This window comes from Sarcophilus harrisii, chromosome 1, assembly GCF_902635505.1.
Source record: "Sarcophilus harrisii chromosome 1, mSarHar1.11, whole genome shotgun sequence".
In the NCBI taxonomy this organism is placed as follows: Eukaryota; Metazoa; Chordata; class Mammalia; order Dasyuromorphia; family Dasyuridae; genus Sarcophilus; species Sarcophilus harrisii.
The window spans coordinates 246,540,206-246,556,023 of NC_045426.1; the positions used below are offsets into that span (position 1 = coordinate 246,540,206).

At 36.0% G+C, this 15,818-nt stretch overlaps 1 protein-coding gene across 3 annotated transcripts in view; it reads left to right on the top strand.

The window, feature by feature from the left end:
* Nucleotides 1-2,667: 2,667 nt before the first annotated feature.
* APC (APC regulator of WNT signaling pathway) overlaps nucleotides 2,668-15,818 on the top strand; it is a 112,837-nt gene continuing 99,686 nt past the window's right edge. Inside the window, exons 1-2 of one of the 3 annotated variants that reach the window (XM_031939410.1) lie at nucleotides 2,962-3,024; nucleotides 4,960-5,086. The gene's annotated coding sequence lies outside the window, so the exon portion shown is untranslated. Of the gene's footprint in view, nucleotides 3,025-4,959; nucleotides 5,087-15,818 lie in introns of all 3 variants that reach the window. The other 2 variants (XM_031939445.1, XM_031939397.1) reach the window with 2 other exon arrangements.

Consider the following 15,818-nt stretch of genomic DNA (forward strand, 5'->3'; position numbering starts at 1 on the left):
CCCTGGCCTATTAGGTCAAAATCTCCTTGCATTATGGTCTCAATTCTTTTTCGCTTGTTACCTATTTATAATTTCTCCATTTATATTTGTTTTTTGAGGCATGGTGTTTCTCTTTTGAATATATGATTGTCTATACTGCTTTTCTTGCTATGATGTAGGCTATCTACTTTGAAAGATAAATGCAAGTACTTTCCTTTTTCATATTCAGCAGAGTTTTGAGTTTAGAAGCCAGTCTGGAAGAGATGTGAGATGTAAAATTAGAGATGTGAGAGAAGTAATTATACCTTCTAAGAATTTAACAGAGAAGGATGAGAGGTATAAAATGAGTTTAGAAAGTTTATAGGTATTGTGAACTCAGAAAAAAGTTGATACTCCTTTAGTTTGTTGGAATACTTGACATTCAAAACTCTCCACTGTCTGACCCCAACCTACCTTTCCAAACTTTTCTACCACAATTGCCATCCACAAATCTTCTGTTAAAACCAAAGCAATACAATCAGTATCCCCTTATACATTTGTATCTCTGCTTACACTATTGCCCCAGTATAACATATGCCTACTTTCTCTGATTATCTGGATTCTAACTATCCTTTAAGGCTTAGTGTGGCTAGTAGAAGGACTTAGAATTAGAGGACCTGGATTGAAATTCTAATGGTAACTACTATTGGTGTGACCTTGGGAAGGTTACAATACACTAAACCTAGATTTTCTTTTTTTTTTTAAAATAACTTTTTATTGGCAGAACTTTTTTACATTATCCCTTGCACTCACTTCTGTTCCGATTTTTTCCCCTCCCTCCCTCCACCCCCTCCCCCAGATGGCAACCAATCCTATACATGTTAAATAGGTTACAGCAGATCTTGGATACAATATATGTGTGCAGAACCGAACAGTTCTCTTGTTGCTCAGGGAGAATTGGATTCAGAAGGTAAAAATAACCCGGGAAGAAGAACAAAAATGCAAGCAGTTTACATACATTTCCCAGTGTTCTTTCTTTGGGTGTAGCTGCTTCAGTCCATCCTTGATCAATTGAAACTGAGCTAGATCTTCTCTTTGCCGAAGAAATCCACTTCCACTAGATTTTCTTTCATGTAAAATAAGGACATTGTATTGAATGATCTGAGTTCTCTTCCTGTTCTATATCTATTATCCTAAATTCCAAACCTTTCCTTTACTATCCTCAAACCATAGTGATCTCTTCCTCTTCCATATTCTTAAAGTATTTTTTGTTTGTATAATTTATTCAAGAAATAATTGTTATCCAGTATTGTGAATCATACTTTTCTTATGTATAAGTTTGGCCTATGCAATAAGATTATAAACTTCTTAATGCCAAAGACTGTCTTATACTTCTTTGTAACCCATGGTTCCATCAACTGTAAAACGGGGTTAATAATAGCATCTACCTTACAAAGCACCTGAGACATAGTGGGTGCTTAATAAATGCTTGAGCCCGCCCTTTTCTCCTTCTCATAACACCCTATGCCAGGCATAAGTGTTCAATAATTAATAATAGCATTTATGTTTAAGGCTTACAAAGTGCTTCACATCTTATCTTATTTGATCTTCATAATAAGATGTAGGTGCAATTATTATTGTTATTCCCATTTTACAGATGGGGAAACTGAGGCTCAAGGGAGTCTCAGTGACTTGCTCAGGACCACACTTGAACTCGGGCTTCCTAACACCAGGCCCTATCCTCTATCGCATACGCTACCCGTCGGTTTCTATTAATTGATTGACGTATTATTACAATCCTCAAATAGAGCAGCTTGGTGTGACAGTAAAGCAAAATTAGATCCAGAGAAACTCTTCGTCATCTTAAGTCATGCCGTTAGTGTGGCAAAGTTGAAAGGAGAACTAAAAAATCTAGAGTGAAAGTCCGAAGCTCCTTGTAATAATGACTCATCAAGGAATATACTGCCTGCTAAAAGACAGTTCTCAACGCGGTGGCAGAATGTCGAAGAAATCTCTCTCAGTCCTTCAGTCCGGGGAGCTCACAATCCAGATGGGAAGGCACGAACACATGATTTGATTATACATGACACAAAAGGACCCCAACAATATAGTGGACAACTGAATAAATAACAGCCAAGTTGGTGATAACTTTCTCCCGTTTATCAGGGAGAAAGTTATCTTAGTGGAGTCACGCTTGCGTCCGGCTCTCTATAACACTAGCTAGCAGGTACGTCACGCTTTCAGATTTGCAAAACACTGCGTCCTCTCAATTCCCTCAAATCCGGGTTATTACCACCCTCCAAGGGCCGGGGTGAATGGGCGCTAAGCGTTCGAATCTCAAACAGAACTCGGCTGGGTGCTCCTGACTCCAAACCAGAGCGGCCACCTAGCGGACCCCGCCGCAGCATCGTCGAGCCCACGGACCGAGCAGAGCCCGCGGCTTGGAGCCGGCCCTACAGACCCGCAGGAAGGCTAGCCAGGAGAAGGGGCGCGGCTTTGTAGCTTTCCCCGAGCCGTACGTTTGGGATCGGCCCTACGGGTCCCAGGGACTCCAGCGACAACCGAGGAAAGGCCGGGAGAAGTCACGTAGAGGAAGGGGCCGCCCCTCCGGGACGTCTTGGGGCGTGGGCATCAAGGCGGGTGAAAGGAATAAGGCGAACGAGGTACCGTCTCCGCCGACGCATGCGCAGCGCGCTGCTCCCGCCTTAAACAAGATGGCGGACGCGAAGTAGGGAGAGGGGCGGAGTGAAACCGCCGGAAACCGGGCCGCGGCCAGGAGGGCGCCACGGGCGAGGGGAGCCCCCGGGCAGCCGGAGGAATGGGGCTTTCAGGCTGCGGGGTCGGCTATCTTTGAGGAAAGAGGAAAAAGGGGGAGCCCGGGCTCCAAGCGCCCCCCCTTATGTCCTCCTCCCCAGACACCACTCCGCGGCCGCCTCCTGCCCCTCTTCCCTTCCGGACCCCGCTTTCGGTTTCCCGAACTCCAGCGGCGGCCGGGGCTGCATCCAGCCGGCGGCGCGCCCCGGCGGCGCAGCTGCTCCCGCTGGCCGCGGGGCGAGTGTCCGGCAGGTGAGTGCGGCGGCCCCGGCTCGTCTCTTCTCCGGCCCGGAAACACTCTCTCCCCCCCAGTCGCAGCCCCGACGCTCTGTCCGGGCTCGGCTTGCCCACTCGCCCTTCCCCGCCTCTCTCTCTCATTGTACTCGTTTCTTTTCTTCCTCTGAGCCCCTCACCCCCTTTCAGGCCTCTTTGACACCTCCCTCCCCTTGTTGGTCTTTAGCGCTCCCTCCTTTCTGCCTCTGCCGCCTCTGTTCCCACCCTTCCTTCCCATGCTGGTTGAGGGGACTTCACTTAATTCCTGGTGTGGTGGATCTAGAGCGGACTTAGAATTCTAAGAGACGTGGGTTCAGATTCTGCCCTTGACAAAACACGTAGAGGATGGGTGTACTCCGAGCAAAGCACTTCATCTCGCTGTTATCCCTTGGACTCTCCTGGACTGGGAAGTTGCGGAATTGTTGCTGATATGTTTTGGTAAATCCCTAGACTTACTCACATCAGTGAAGTCTCTAGCATCTCTTCCCCCACTCTCCGCAAATACATAAAGGACTTTAACCCTTGGTTCTAGTTATCTGCTTCTGGCTATCGTATGTGTTGTCTGTTTTACTCGCTTTCTCTTGGTTAAGCTAATATCTGCAAAGAAAAGCCTGATTTTTTTTTTTTAATTTTTAAATTCTTCAACTAACGTGTGGAAGGATATATGTAAGAATGTTTGCATTGGCTTCATGGAGTTAAGTCTGGTTAACTTTTATGGTTTGGGAGTTTGGATTTCCCACTGGATTGGACTCTTCCAAAGTGGAAGAATAGTGTTGTCCTTTAGGATTCTTGTTGTTTGGGATTTAACCACTTTTTGGTCATAGTAAACCTTTGTTGGAATAGTTGCTAAAGGGAACACGAATTGTCTTTATCTCATGAAATCTTGTGATGTTCTGGTTAAGCCCAAGTGGTAAGTCATTGTGGACTGCTAGAATTTTATTAAGTAGATTTAAGGATGTCATTTTATTACATGAATTTTTAACTTAGATTACCGATTGAAGTATTGAAACGATCGTAGTTTAGAGTTTTACTGTATAATGCTTCAAATCTTTGTTGCGATTACTGTTTAGTCATCTTTAGTTAATTGCTACATATTATCAAAATTAGCTTATTCTCCTTTCTTCAACCATTCCTCCTCTTCTTTTTGCAGCCATCTATAATAATTTTTAAACGTTTTGTCCAAACCTTGTCAGAATTCATTCAAAAACATTAATAAAATTTACATTTAGAAGCACATGCTTTTTGTGTGTGTCTGTGTCAGTGCATTGAGGTTTTGGCTCCTATTTGAAGAACTAGGAATGTGAATTGTGGTCCTCCCTCCCAAATGTATTTGGGAGTTACTCCTTAGCATCAAATATTACTTAAGTTCAGTCAATTTCATGATGTTGTGTTAGGTGCTTTCTAGAAAAACTAAAAACAGATCATCTTTGACCTTACTCTAGTGAAAGTGTGCTCCACTTGTAATTAAAATACTGACTTTAATGTCTATGTATGATTTTGGGAAAATCATTTAACCTCCCAGGCCCCTACTTTCTTACATAAGTAAAATGAGATTTGAACCAGATGAACTATTGCTGCTCACTACTAGCTCTATGATCCTATGATAAAGTTGGGTATTGACCTGAGCTTTAGAAGAGTTATAGAGCTTCCATAGGATCTTAAAGGCCATCTAGTCTCCAGCCCTTTCCTTTTTACAGATGAGGAAACTGAAATCCAGTCAATTTAAGTGACCTACCCAAGGTCACACAGAAAGTAAATACCAGAAACAAGATTGAAATCCAGAAACTCTTGACCTCTATAGCCCAGTGAGCCTGTCTTCTGTTTCTGATAGAGTTCTCATTTGTGTGAGCATATAGTACAGGAAGCAGTGAAAAAAAACCTAACTGCATCTGAGGCACATTCATTTTTTTGAAGGGGGACTGGTGGTTATATGAAGGACATTCAAACAAAGTACTGACAGAGGAAAATGGAAGACCCTCACCATTTTGGGAGTTGTATGGGAAGGCGATCCGGGTTTCTTCAGACATTACTGGACCCTCAGGTATTCCCTCTACCTGCATTACTTGATTGACTAGATAAAATTTCTTAGCAATGATCATTAAAAGCCACATGGACTAAAAAAGAATTCATGTCACATTGACTTCATTTTTTGCATTGACAGAACTTTTAGATTCATAAATTAGTATATTTAGATTTCAGCAAGATTTTCATGCTGTTTTTGTAGTGAGATAGAAATATGTAAGATCTAAAAAGTAGTAATTAGTGGCTTTATGTTAGCTCAATCTAGAGCAAATGTTCTTAACTTGGAAGTCTATAGGTCCATAAAGAATCTGAACAGATTTCACAGGGTTCATGAATTTTGATGGGAAAATTACATCTTTATTTTCACCAACCTTTAGCCAAAATTTTGCATTTTCTTAGTTATTTTACAATGATTATTTTTGTTATTTAAATATTCATATTTAACTTTTTAAATTATTTTGAAAATTGTTCTGAGAATGGCTTTGTAGACAGCCATTTTACCTTTTACCAGACAGCTGTTTTACCAGACAGCCAAAGCGGGTCCATAGCAAGAAAAAGGTTGAGTCTCTGATCTGTTGGAAGATCTATTGTTTCTGTTTTTTTAATCAATGACTTAGGTAAAAGATGAAGATATAGATTATATGTTTGTTAAATTTATAAGTGATAAGGGTTTGAAGGGATTGACTGAGATTACAGATCAGACCTAAAAAGATTTTGATGGAGTGCATTGGACATTCCCTGGATTGAGGTGACTAATGGTTTTGAGGGAAAGGTTAGAAGCATCAAATGCTTGCTATGTGTTAGGCACAGATTGTGAAGCACTTTACAGATAGCTCATCTAATTCTCAAAACATTTTACAAATGGCAGACAAGGGATTTAACCAAGGTCTATCAGTCACTAAGCATTAAATGCTTGTTGTGTGTCAGGCATTATATCAAACATTGGAGAGTACCACTTTCTGTAAGAACCCTTCTCTCAATTGCTAGTACCTTCCTTCCCCAACTACCTTATGTTAGATTATTCAATGTTTTTTGTATTTATTTTCAATTCAGTAAACATCTATTAAATATCTACTATGTGCCAAACTTTGTGCTGAGTGCTGGGATTACAAAGGAGAAAAAAAGACTGTGTTTTTCCTCAAAGGAGCTTACTGTATAATTAGAGAAAATATCACACAAAAGGAAGGGGGTGGGGCACATGGACCTGAGGTTCCATGAAGTTGAAGCCAACCAGGGCAGCTGATGGAATTTGGTGATCTGAAAGGTCTATAAAGGAGGATTTGGGGAGTAATTTAATACTTCATTCTCCAATAATAGGGGAGAGACAACAGAATGGTAGTTGAGAAGATGTTGAGTGTCATCCGCCTACTTTGTGTACATGTGTTGCCCTCTAGAACAGAAATTCTGAAGTAGGGTTTGTTTCATTTGTTTTGTCTTTGTGTCCCCTGCTTGGTACTATGATACTAATATGTTATCTGATTGGTGAGGACAATGAAGCCCAGAAAGGTAAAGTGTATTGCTCAAAGTCACTCAGGTTGTAACTTGCCAGAATTTGAATCTTTAAGACTTCTGGGATTCCATATCCAGCATTTGTTCTGCTATATATATATATATATATATATATTAATACATTTATTTTTAGGAGGTAAACAATGTGATTTATTTTCTTGTTCCCTTCCCACATTTTTCAGTGGTATAAGAACTTTATTAAGTAAACTGAGTCTTCTCTCTTTTCCCTATTCCTGAGACTCAATAATATTGAAGAATGTTATGTAAACTTTTGTTGATAGAGCAACATCAGAGTTTGAGAGGATTGACTCTTATTTTGAAAGAAGTTCTATTGTGAGAGTGAAATACTATCAAACATTATCTCATGCTACAAAGAAACTTTTTATGAAAGGAAGAGTCATTCAAAGCAGCAAACTTCATTGTAGTCTTATTTTAAGAAATGACCCTGATTTAATCAGCAGCAATGAGGCTGGACTTTTCACCAGTAAAAAGATTATGGTTAACTGAAGGCTCAGAGGCTTGTTAGCATTTTTAGCAAGAAAGTATCAAGATCTGTACTTTTTTTTTTTTTAGACATGCTTTTTTATACACTTAATAATCTATGGTACACTATAGTGCAAACCATATGCATTGGGAAACCAAAACATTTGTGTGACTAGGCTTTTTTGTGCTGTTCACTTTATTACATTGGTCCAGAACCAAACCTACAATATTTCCAAGATATACTTACTGTATACCTTGTTTTCTTGGTTTACTTTACTCTCCATCAGTTCATATATATCTTTCTATGCTTCTCTTCATTGAATACATAATTTCCTATAGGACAGTAATAAGTACTCATGTACCAAAATCTTGGTCTTCCCCAAATGATGAGTATCTACTTCTATTTCTTAGATATCAGTGATTTTTTAAATATTTTGGAGTATGAAGACTTTTTTCTTATCAGTGGTTTCCTTGAGATATAAGCCCAATAATGACAGTCACAAAAGGTACGGACATTTTTATTACATTATTTGCATAATTCCAGATTTGTTTTCCAAATGGTACATTTCATAGCTTCACCAACAAGGCATTAGTTACGTTGATCCTTCAATAACTCTTCCCGCATTGACTGTTGCCATTTTTTTGTAATTTTTTTTTGCCAATTTACAAGATATGAGATTAAATTTCAAGAGTTGTTTTGATTTGCTTTTGTCTTATTAGTAATTTGAAGCATATTTTCAAGTGGTTGTGAATACTTGGCAGTTTTCTTTTGATAATTATTCGTCATCAAAGGATTTTGACTACCTATTGAAGAGTAGCTATTAATTTTACATATTCAAGATAGACAAAAATAAATATATATGTAAAATTAATAGCTACTCTTCAATAGGTAGTCAAAATCCTTTGATGATGAATAATTATCAAAATTATCAAATGCTTGTCAGAAAAATATGATACATACTACTTCTCAATTCCTATTCTCAGCACATTAATGTTGCCTTTTTGGTTATGAGTAATCAAACTTACCTCTTTTTATCTTTTGTATTTACCTCTATCTCTGGTTAAAAATGTATCTTCTGCATACCCTTTGAACCAAACCCTTTGGGGAAAAAAAGGAATATATTTCCTGCCGATAATTGTGAAAGTTATGTGAACTGTTGTCTAATTTTTAAATATTATATTTATATTTAATATTATAATAAGATCCATTGCAATTGTATTGCTGAATGTGGTGTAAGATGTTGATCTAGGCCCAATTTTTGCTAAATTATAGTTTTTCTCTCAGGTTTTATCACATAGGGATTTTTCCTTAAGTAATTTATGTTTTCCACTTTATCAAACACTAGGTTTTTGAGTTCTGTTGTTTTTGAGAATTCTAGGCTATTCCATTGATCTATCTTTTCTTTAGTCAGTGTCATATGGTTTTAAAGACTTGACTTTGAAATATGGTTTGAGGTCCACTAGTGCTATTCCTCCTTTAATCTTAACTTTTTATTATTATTATCCTAAATCTTTTTTTTCAAATGTCTTTTTTGTCAGATTCTAATATTATAATAGATTCAGATATTTATCTTTTAAAATTTAAATTAATTTTTATTTTTATATCTTGGCATGGTCTAGTCATGAGATTGAGCATTCCTCCAGCTATTCTTTATATTTTTTTTATTTTTTCTGAGGCAATCGTGATTAAGTTTCTCGCCCAGGGTCATACAGCTAGAAAGTGTTACATGTTTGAGGTCATATTTGATCTCGGGTCCTCCTGACTTCAGGGCTGGTGCTCTATCCACGGTGCCACCTGGCTTCCCCAATTTTTTTAAGGAGTACCTTGTCTTTTGTATACTTGGAAATTGATCCTCACATATTTTATGAGTGGGATTTTCCTTTCTACTATTGTTTCTTGTGTTCTGTTATTATATAAAAATGCCATACATTTTTTTTTTTTTTTTTTTTTTTTTTTTTTTTGCTGAGGCAATTGGGTTTAAGTGACTTGCCCAGGGTCACACAGTCTAGGACGTTTGAACTTGGGTTCTCAGGTGCTCTATCCATGCGCCACCTAGCTGCCCTGAAAAATGCCATAGATTTTTGAAGATTTATTTTATAGCCTCCAACTTTACTGAACCTATTAATTGTCTTAGTTTCTTTCCTTAGTTTGTAGAGGTTTTCTAAGTAAACCTTCATATCATCAGCCAAAAAGGATAGGTTTATCTTCTCTTTACCTATTTTTCCCCTGTAATTTCCTTCTCTTACCTTACTGTTATTGCTTTAATTTTCAGAACTACATCATTTCCATATATAGAGATGAAAATTATTCTGACTACAATAAGAGTGACTGAGGCAGAGATCTGAGCCAATGGCACTATATATTAAAAGGTCCATGGTACTCTCTAATAAAGTGGACCCTAGATTTTCCTTATGATCAGAGATACCATCTCCTTCCAGAACCCTTTTATTTATTTATTTTTTTAAATAGGGCTGGATATACAGATATTCTGGAACAGCTATACTAAATGCAGAATAATTCCATTGATTGACATGTGATGCATAAGCTAAGGTAGCAATGTCATAAGTTGGGTGAAGAAGCCTTTGGCTTCTCCTTAATTTGGACAGGAGGAAATGGTACAAGCTGTCATAGTCAGTAATCTAAGTTATAAGATGGTCATCTGCTCCTATTGGACAAGTGATTTGTCCCGAGGTACAAATATATATTGGGGTACTTTCCATGTAGTTATGATCTCTGCTATAGTGGGCTCATTCACCATCACAAGAAAAAACAAAGGTGGAGGGCCTTTAGTTAATTTTCTACCGTTAAGCAAATTACCTTGGAATCTATGGCTTATAGCTCCTGGTCCTTGAACTTGATGTGATTCTAGCAAATTGATTAATACTGATAAGAATTGAATAGGAGTCCAAATGAATTCTTTCTCTCACATATATAGAATATTCTAGTGTATCCCCATTGCATAGGATCTTTGTTTTTGTATTTAGATAGATGCTATTTTAAAATACATTTCCCCTCCCCCCTTACATGTTCAAAGTTTTTTTTTAATTTAGAATAAGTTTTGAAGTTCTAAATTCTATTTCTTCTTTTTTTATTTCTCTCCCTTTCCCCCAGACATTAAGCAGTCTGATATAGATTATACATAAGCAATCATGCAAAACTTTTTCATATTAAACATTTTGTCTAATAAGCAGGAATGAAAAAAGTGAAAAACCATGTTTTAGTCTTTATTTAGACAGTATCAGCTCCTTTTCTGGAGGTGTATATTAGGCTTTATGATGAGTCCTTTAGAATTGTCTTAGATCATTGTATTGCTGAGAATAGCTAAGCCATTCACCATTATTCATGGTACAGTGTTTTTGTTGCTGTTTACACCATTCTTCTAGTTCCGCTCATTTCACTTGGCAGTTTATGTAAATATTTCCAGGTTTTTCTGAAAATCATCCTTGTCATTTCTTAGAGCACAATAATACTCCATTACAATCATATATCACAGCTTGTTTACCCACTCCCCAATTGATGGGCTTCTTTTGATTTCTAATTCTTAGTCACCACAGAAAGAACTGCTATAAATATTTTTGTATGAATAGCTCCTTCCCCTCCCCCTTTTTAATGTCTTTGTAATATAGACTATATTATTACTATTTCTTAATGTTGAATTTGAATAATAGAGGTGATAATAGATAATAGAACCTATTTTTTAAGATATTAAAAAGTTCCTTTGTACCTGTACTTTGTATTTTTTGCAAGGAGAGATTTTAGGTTTGGTTTTTTATTAGAAGACTGCTGTACTTTTTTGCTGTGTATTTTCAAAACACCCCTACAAAACCTTTGTGTTCTAAATTTTTTTTTCTCTTCCTTACATGGCAAACAATACAATATATATAAAACATGTGCAGTTCTTCTGTGCATATTTCCAAAATTATCATACCACACAAGAAAAATCAGATCAAAAAGGAAAAAAAAAAAAGAGAATGAAAACAAAGTGCAAACAAACAACAATAACAAAAAAGTGAAAATGCTGTGTTGTGATCCACACTTAGTTTCCACAATTCTCTCAGATGGCTCTCTCCATCACATTGGAACTGTGCCTGAATCACCTTGCTATTGAAAAGTTCAAAATTGATCGTTATATGATCTTGCTGTTCCTGTGCATAATGTTCTCCTAATTCTACTCACTTCACTTAGCATCAGTTCATGAAATCTCTCTGAAATCATCCTATTGATCATTTCTTATAGAATATTTCCTAACATTCATACAGCCAATCCCCAACTATGGAGCATCCATTCAGTTTCTAGTTTTCATTTCTTCATCTAAAAATTGTTTGTTCATGTCCTTTGACCACTTATCAAATGAAGAATGGCTTGTATTCTTATAAATTTCAGTCAATTTTTTATATATTTTAGAAATGAGGTCTTTATCAGAACCCTTGGATGTAAAAATTTTCCCCCAGTTTTCTGTTTCCCTTCTAATCTTGTCAGCATTGGTTTTGTTTGTACAAATACTTTTTAATTTAATGTAATCAAAATTACCCATTTTGCATTTCACAATATTCTCTACCTCTTTTTTAAGGCACAAAAATCCTTCTTTCCTCTATAGGTCTAAGAAGTCGACTTCCTTTGTTCTTCTGATTTGCTTATAGATGTTATAGATGTTAGTGCCTAATTTGTGCCATATTAATTTCCAATTTTCCCAGTAATTTTTTTCAGATAGTGAGTTCTTGTCCCAGAAACTGGAGTCTGGATTTATCAAACACTAGATTACTATAGAAATTGACTATTGTGCCTTTTGAACCTAACCTATTTCATTGATCCACTACTCTCTTTCTTAGCCAGTATCAAATGGTTTTGATGTCTGCTGCTTTATAATAAAAAGTCTGGTACCTTGTTATTTTTTTCTAGCTCTGTAAAATAATTTCTTGGGAATTTGATTGCCATGACATTCAATAAGTAGATGAATTTAGGTAGAATTGTCAATTTTACTATATTCGCTTGGCCTACTCATGAGTACTTGATATTCTTCCAGTTGATTAGATCTGACATTTTGTGTGGAAAGTGTTTTATAATTGTGTTCATATAGTTCCTGATTTTAACTTGGCAGGTACACTCCCAAATATTTTATATTATCTATAGAATTGTCAATTTTACTATATTCGTTATCTCTTGCTGCTGGATTTTGTTGTAACATTGAAATGTTGATGATTTATGTGTATAAACTTTGATAAAGTTAAGAATTTCTAGTTTCTAGTAGGTTGATTCTCTAAGTATGCCATCATATCATCTGCAAAGAGTAATAATTTGATTTCCTCATTACCTACTCTAATTCTTTTAATTTCTTTTTTTTCTCTTATTGCTAAAGCTAACATTTCTAATGTAAAATTAAATAGTAATGGTGATAATGGGTAGCCTTGTTTCACCCCTGATCTTATTGGGAATGGTTCTAGTTTATTCCCATTACATATGATGCTTGGTAATGATTTTAAATAAATGCTACTGATCATTTTAAGAAACTCCATTTATTCCTATATTCTGTAGTGTTTTTAATAGAATGCTTTTTCTGCATCTATTGAGATGATCATAATTTTTATTAATTTGGTTACATTGTCAATTATGCTAATAGTTGTCCTAATATTGAACCAGCCCTGCATTCTTGGTTTAAATCCTACTTGGTCATGGTATATTATTCTGGTAATAACTTGCTGCAATCTCTTTGCTAATATTTTATTTTAAGATTTTTGCTTCAAGATTCATAGGGGAAATTGGTCTACAATTTTCTTTGTTTTGATCCTACTTGGTTTAGATAATGGCACCATATTTGTGTCATAAAAGGAATTTGGTAGGACTCCTTTTCCTATTTCTTTTTTTTTTTTTTTTTTTTTTTATTATAGTAACTTTTTATTGACAGAATCCATGCCAGGGTAATTTTTTTTTTACAACATTATCCCTTGCATTCACTTCTGTTCTGATTTTTCCCTCCCACCCTCCACCCCCTCCCCTAGATGTTTTTTTTCTTTGGGTGTAACTGCTTCTGTCCATCATTGATCAATTGAAACTGAATTAGGTCTCTTTGTCAAAGAAATTCACTTCCATCAGATCACATCTTGATACAGTATCGTATCATAATGTATCTCTTGGTTCTGCTCATTTCAGGGTTACACAGCTAGGAAGTGTTAAGTTAAAGAGATGGGGCAGTTAAATGGAGCAGTTAAATGGCTCAGTAGACAGAGCACCTTGACATCAGGAAGATGAGTTCAAATCTGGCCTCAGACTTTGAACTCTTGTCTTCCTGATGCCGGTGTGCTCTGTCTACTGCGCGACTTAACTGCCCCATTTCTTTTCATTTTTGATACTAACAATTTGACAAATCTATCATTTTGTTCATAAAATCAACTCTTAGATTTGTTTATTCAGTAGTTTTCTTACTTTAAATTTTATTAATCTCCCCTTTTATTTTCAGAATTTCGAATTTGGTAATTGGGGATTTTTTGTTTGTTTCTTTTCTAGATTTTTGAGTTGTATGCCCAATTCATTGATCTTCTTTCTCTGTTTTATGTTAAGTAAGCATCTAGAGATATAAAACTTTCTCAAGAACTGCTTTGGCTGAATCCCATAAATTTTGGTGTGTTGTCTTATTTCTTGGATGAAATTATCAATTGTGTCTACGATTTGTTTTTTCACCCACTCATTCTTTAGGATTAGGTTAGTTTCCAATTTTTGGTCTATTTTTTCCTGGCCCTTTCTTGGATGTAATTTTTATTGCATCATGATCTGAAAAAAGATGCATTTACTATTTCTGCCTTTCTGCATTTGATTTTCAAGTTTTTATGCCCTAACACATGGTCAGTTTTTATATAATTTCCTTATACTGCTGAGAAAAAAGTATATTCCTTTCTGTCGCCATTCAATTTTCTCTAAAGGTTTATCATACTTAACTTTTTCTAGAATTCTATTTACTGCCTTAACTTCTTTCTTATTTATTTTGTGGTTCAATTTATCTAGTTCTGATAGAGCAAGGTTGAGATCCTTCACTAGTATAGTTTTGATGTCTAAAACTTCTTGCAGCTGTCTTAACATCTCCTCTAGGAATTTGAATGCTATACCACTTGGTGCATATTTATTTAGTATTGATGTTACTTATTTATCTATGGTACCTTTTAGCAAAATGTAGTTTCCTTCCTCCTCTCTTTTAATTAAATCTCTTTTTGCATTGGCTTGATCTGAGATCAGGAAAATTATCCTGGCTTTTTTTTTTACTTCAGCTGAATCATAATAGATTCTGTTCAAGCTTTTTACCTTTATTCTAAATGTGTCACCCTGCTTTAAATGTTTCTTGTAAACAACATATTGTAGGATTCTGACTTTTAATCCAGTCTGTTATTTGCTTCTGTTTTATGGGAGAATTTATCTCATTCACATTCACAGTTAAAATTACTAACTCTATATTTCCCCTGTTACACTTTTCTCTTTCCTTTCCCCCTTTCCCTCCTCCCCAGTATTTTTCTTTTGACCACCATCTCCCTCAAACAGGCCTCCCCCTTTACAGCTTCTCCCTCTTTCTTATCCCTTTCATCTTCTACTTCTGTTTTCCCTTCTATTAGCTTCTCCCTTTCCTTTCCCCTTTCCCTTCCTACTTCCCTGTAGGATGAGACAAGTCTTTCTATGAAACTAAATATATCTGATATTCCCTCTCTGAGCCAAATCTGATGAGATTAAGGCTTACACAATTCTCATCCTCTCCCTTCTTTCTCTCAGTTGTACTAGGTCTTTTTTTGCCTCTTCATGAAATATAATGTACCCAATTTTAACTCCATTTTCCTCTTCCAGTAGAATTCCCCCCTTTTCACCTTTTTTATATCATCACAATAAAATTAAATTATACCTCCATCCTCTAAGTATATCCCTAACAGAGATAAAATTCTCAGGAGTTAAACATATTACCTTCTCATATAGGGATGTAAGATTTTTAACTTTTAAAAGAAATGCTTTTTTTTTTTCCTTTCCTTTTTACTTTTTATACTATATTCTGTATTTGAATATCAGATTTTGTTTTCAGCTCTGGTCTTTTCATCACAAATAAATGAAATTCGCCTATTTCATTGAATGTCTTAACTTTTCCCCCCGAAAGACAATGCTTAATTTTGCTGGTTAGTTGATTCTTGGCTGGAATCCCAAGTTCTTTTGCCCTTTGGAATATTGTATTTCAGGCCCTTTGATCCTTTATAGTGGAAGCTGCTAGATCCTGGGTAATCCTGATGTTTCTTCTTGATATTTCAATTGTTTCTTGCTGACTGCTTGCAGTATTTTCTCTTTGAGTTGATAATTCTGAAAATTAACTATGATATTTGAGGCCCCTTTCAGAAGGTGATTGATGGATTCTCTTAATGGCTATTTTACCCTCTGGTTCTAGGACATCAGGAGAGTTTTTCATGGATGATTTCTTGAAAGGTGGTGTCTTTTGTTCAATCATGGTTTTCAGGTAGTTCAGTAATTGTAATTGTCTCTCCTGTATGTATTTTCCAAGTCAATTGTTTTTTTCCAATGAGGTATTTTGTATTCTAATTCTTTTTGTTTGTTTTACTGATTCTTAATGTCTCATTGAGTCATTCACTTCTATTTGTTTAATTCTAATTTTTGGTGAATTATTTTCTTCAGTTAGCTTTTTTTTAAATTTCCTTTTACAGTTGGCCAATTGAACTTTTAATTGAGTTGTTTTGCTCATTGGATTTTTTTTTCCCATTTCGACAAATCTATTTTGAAAGGA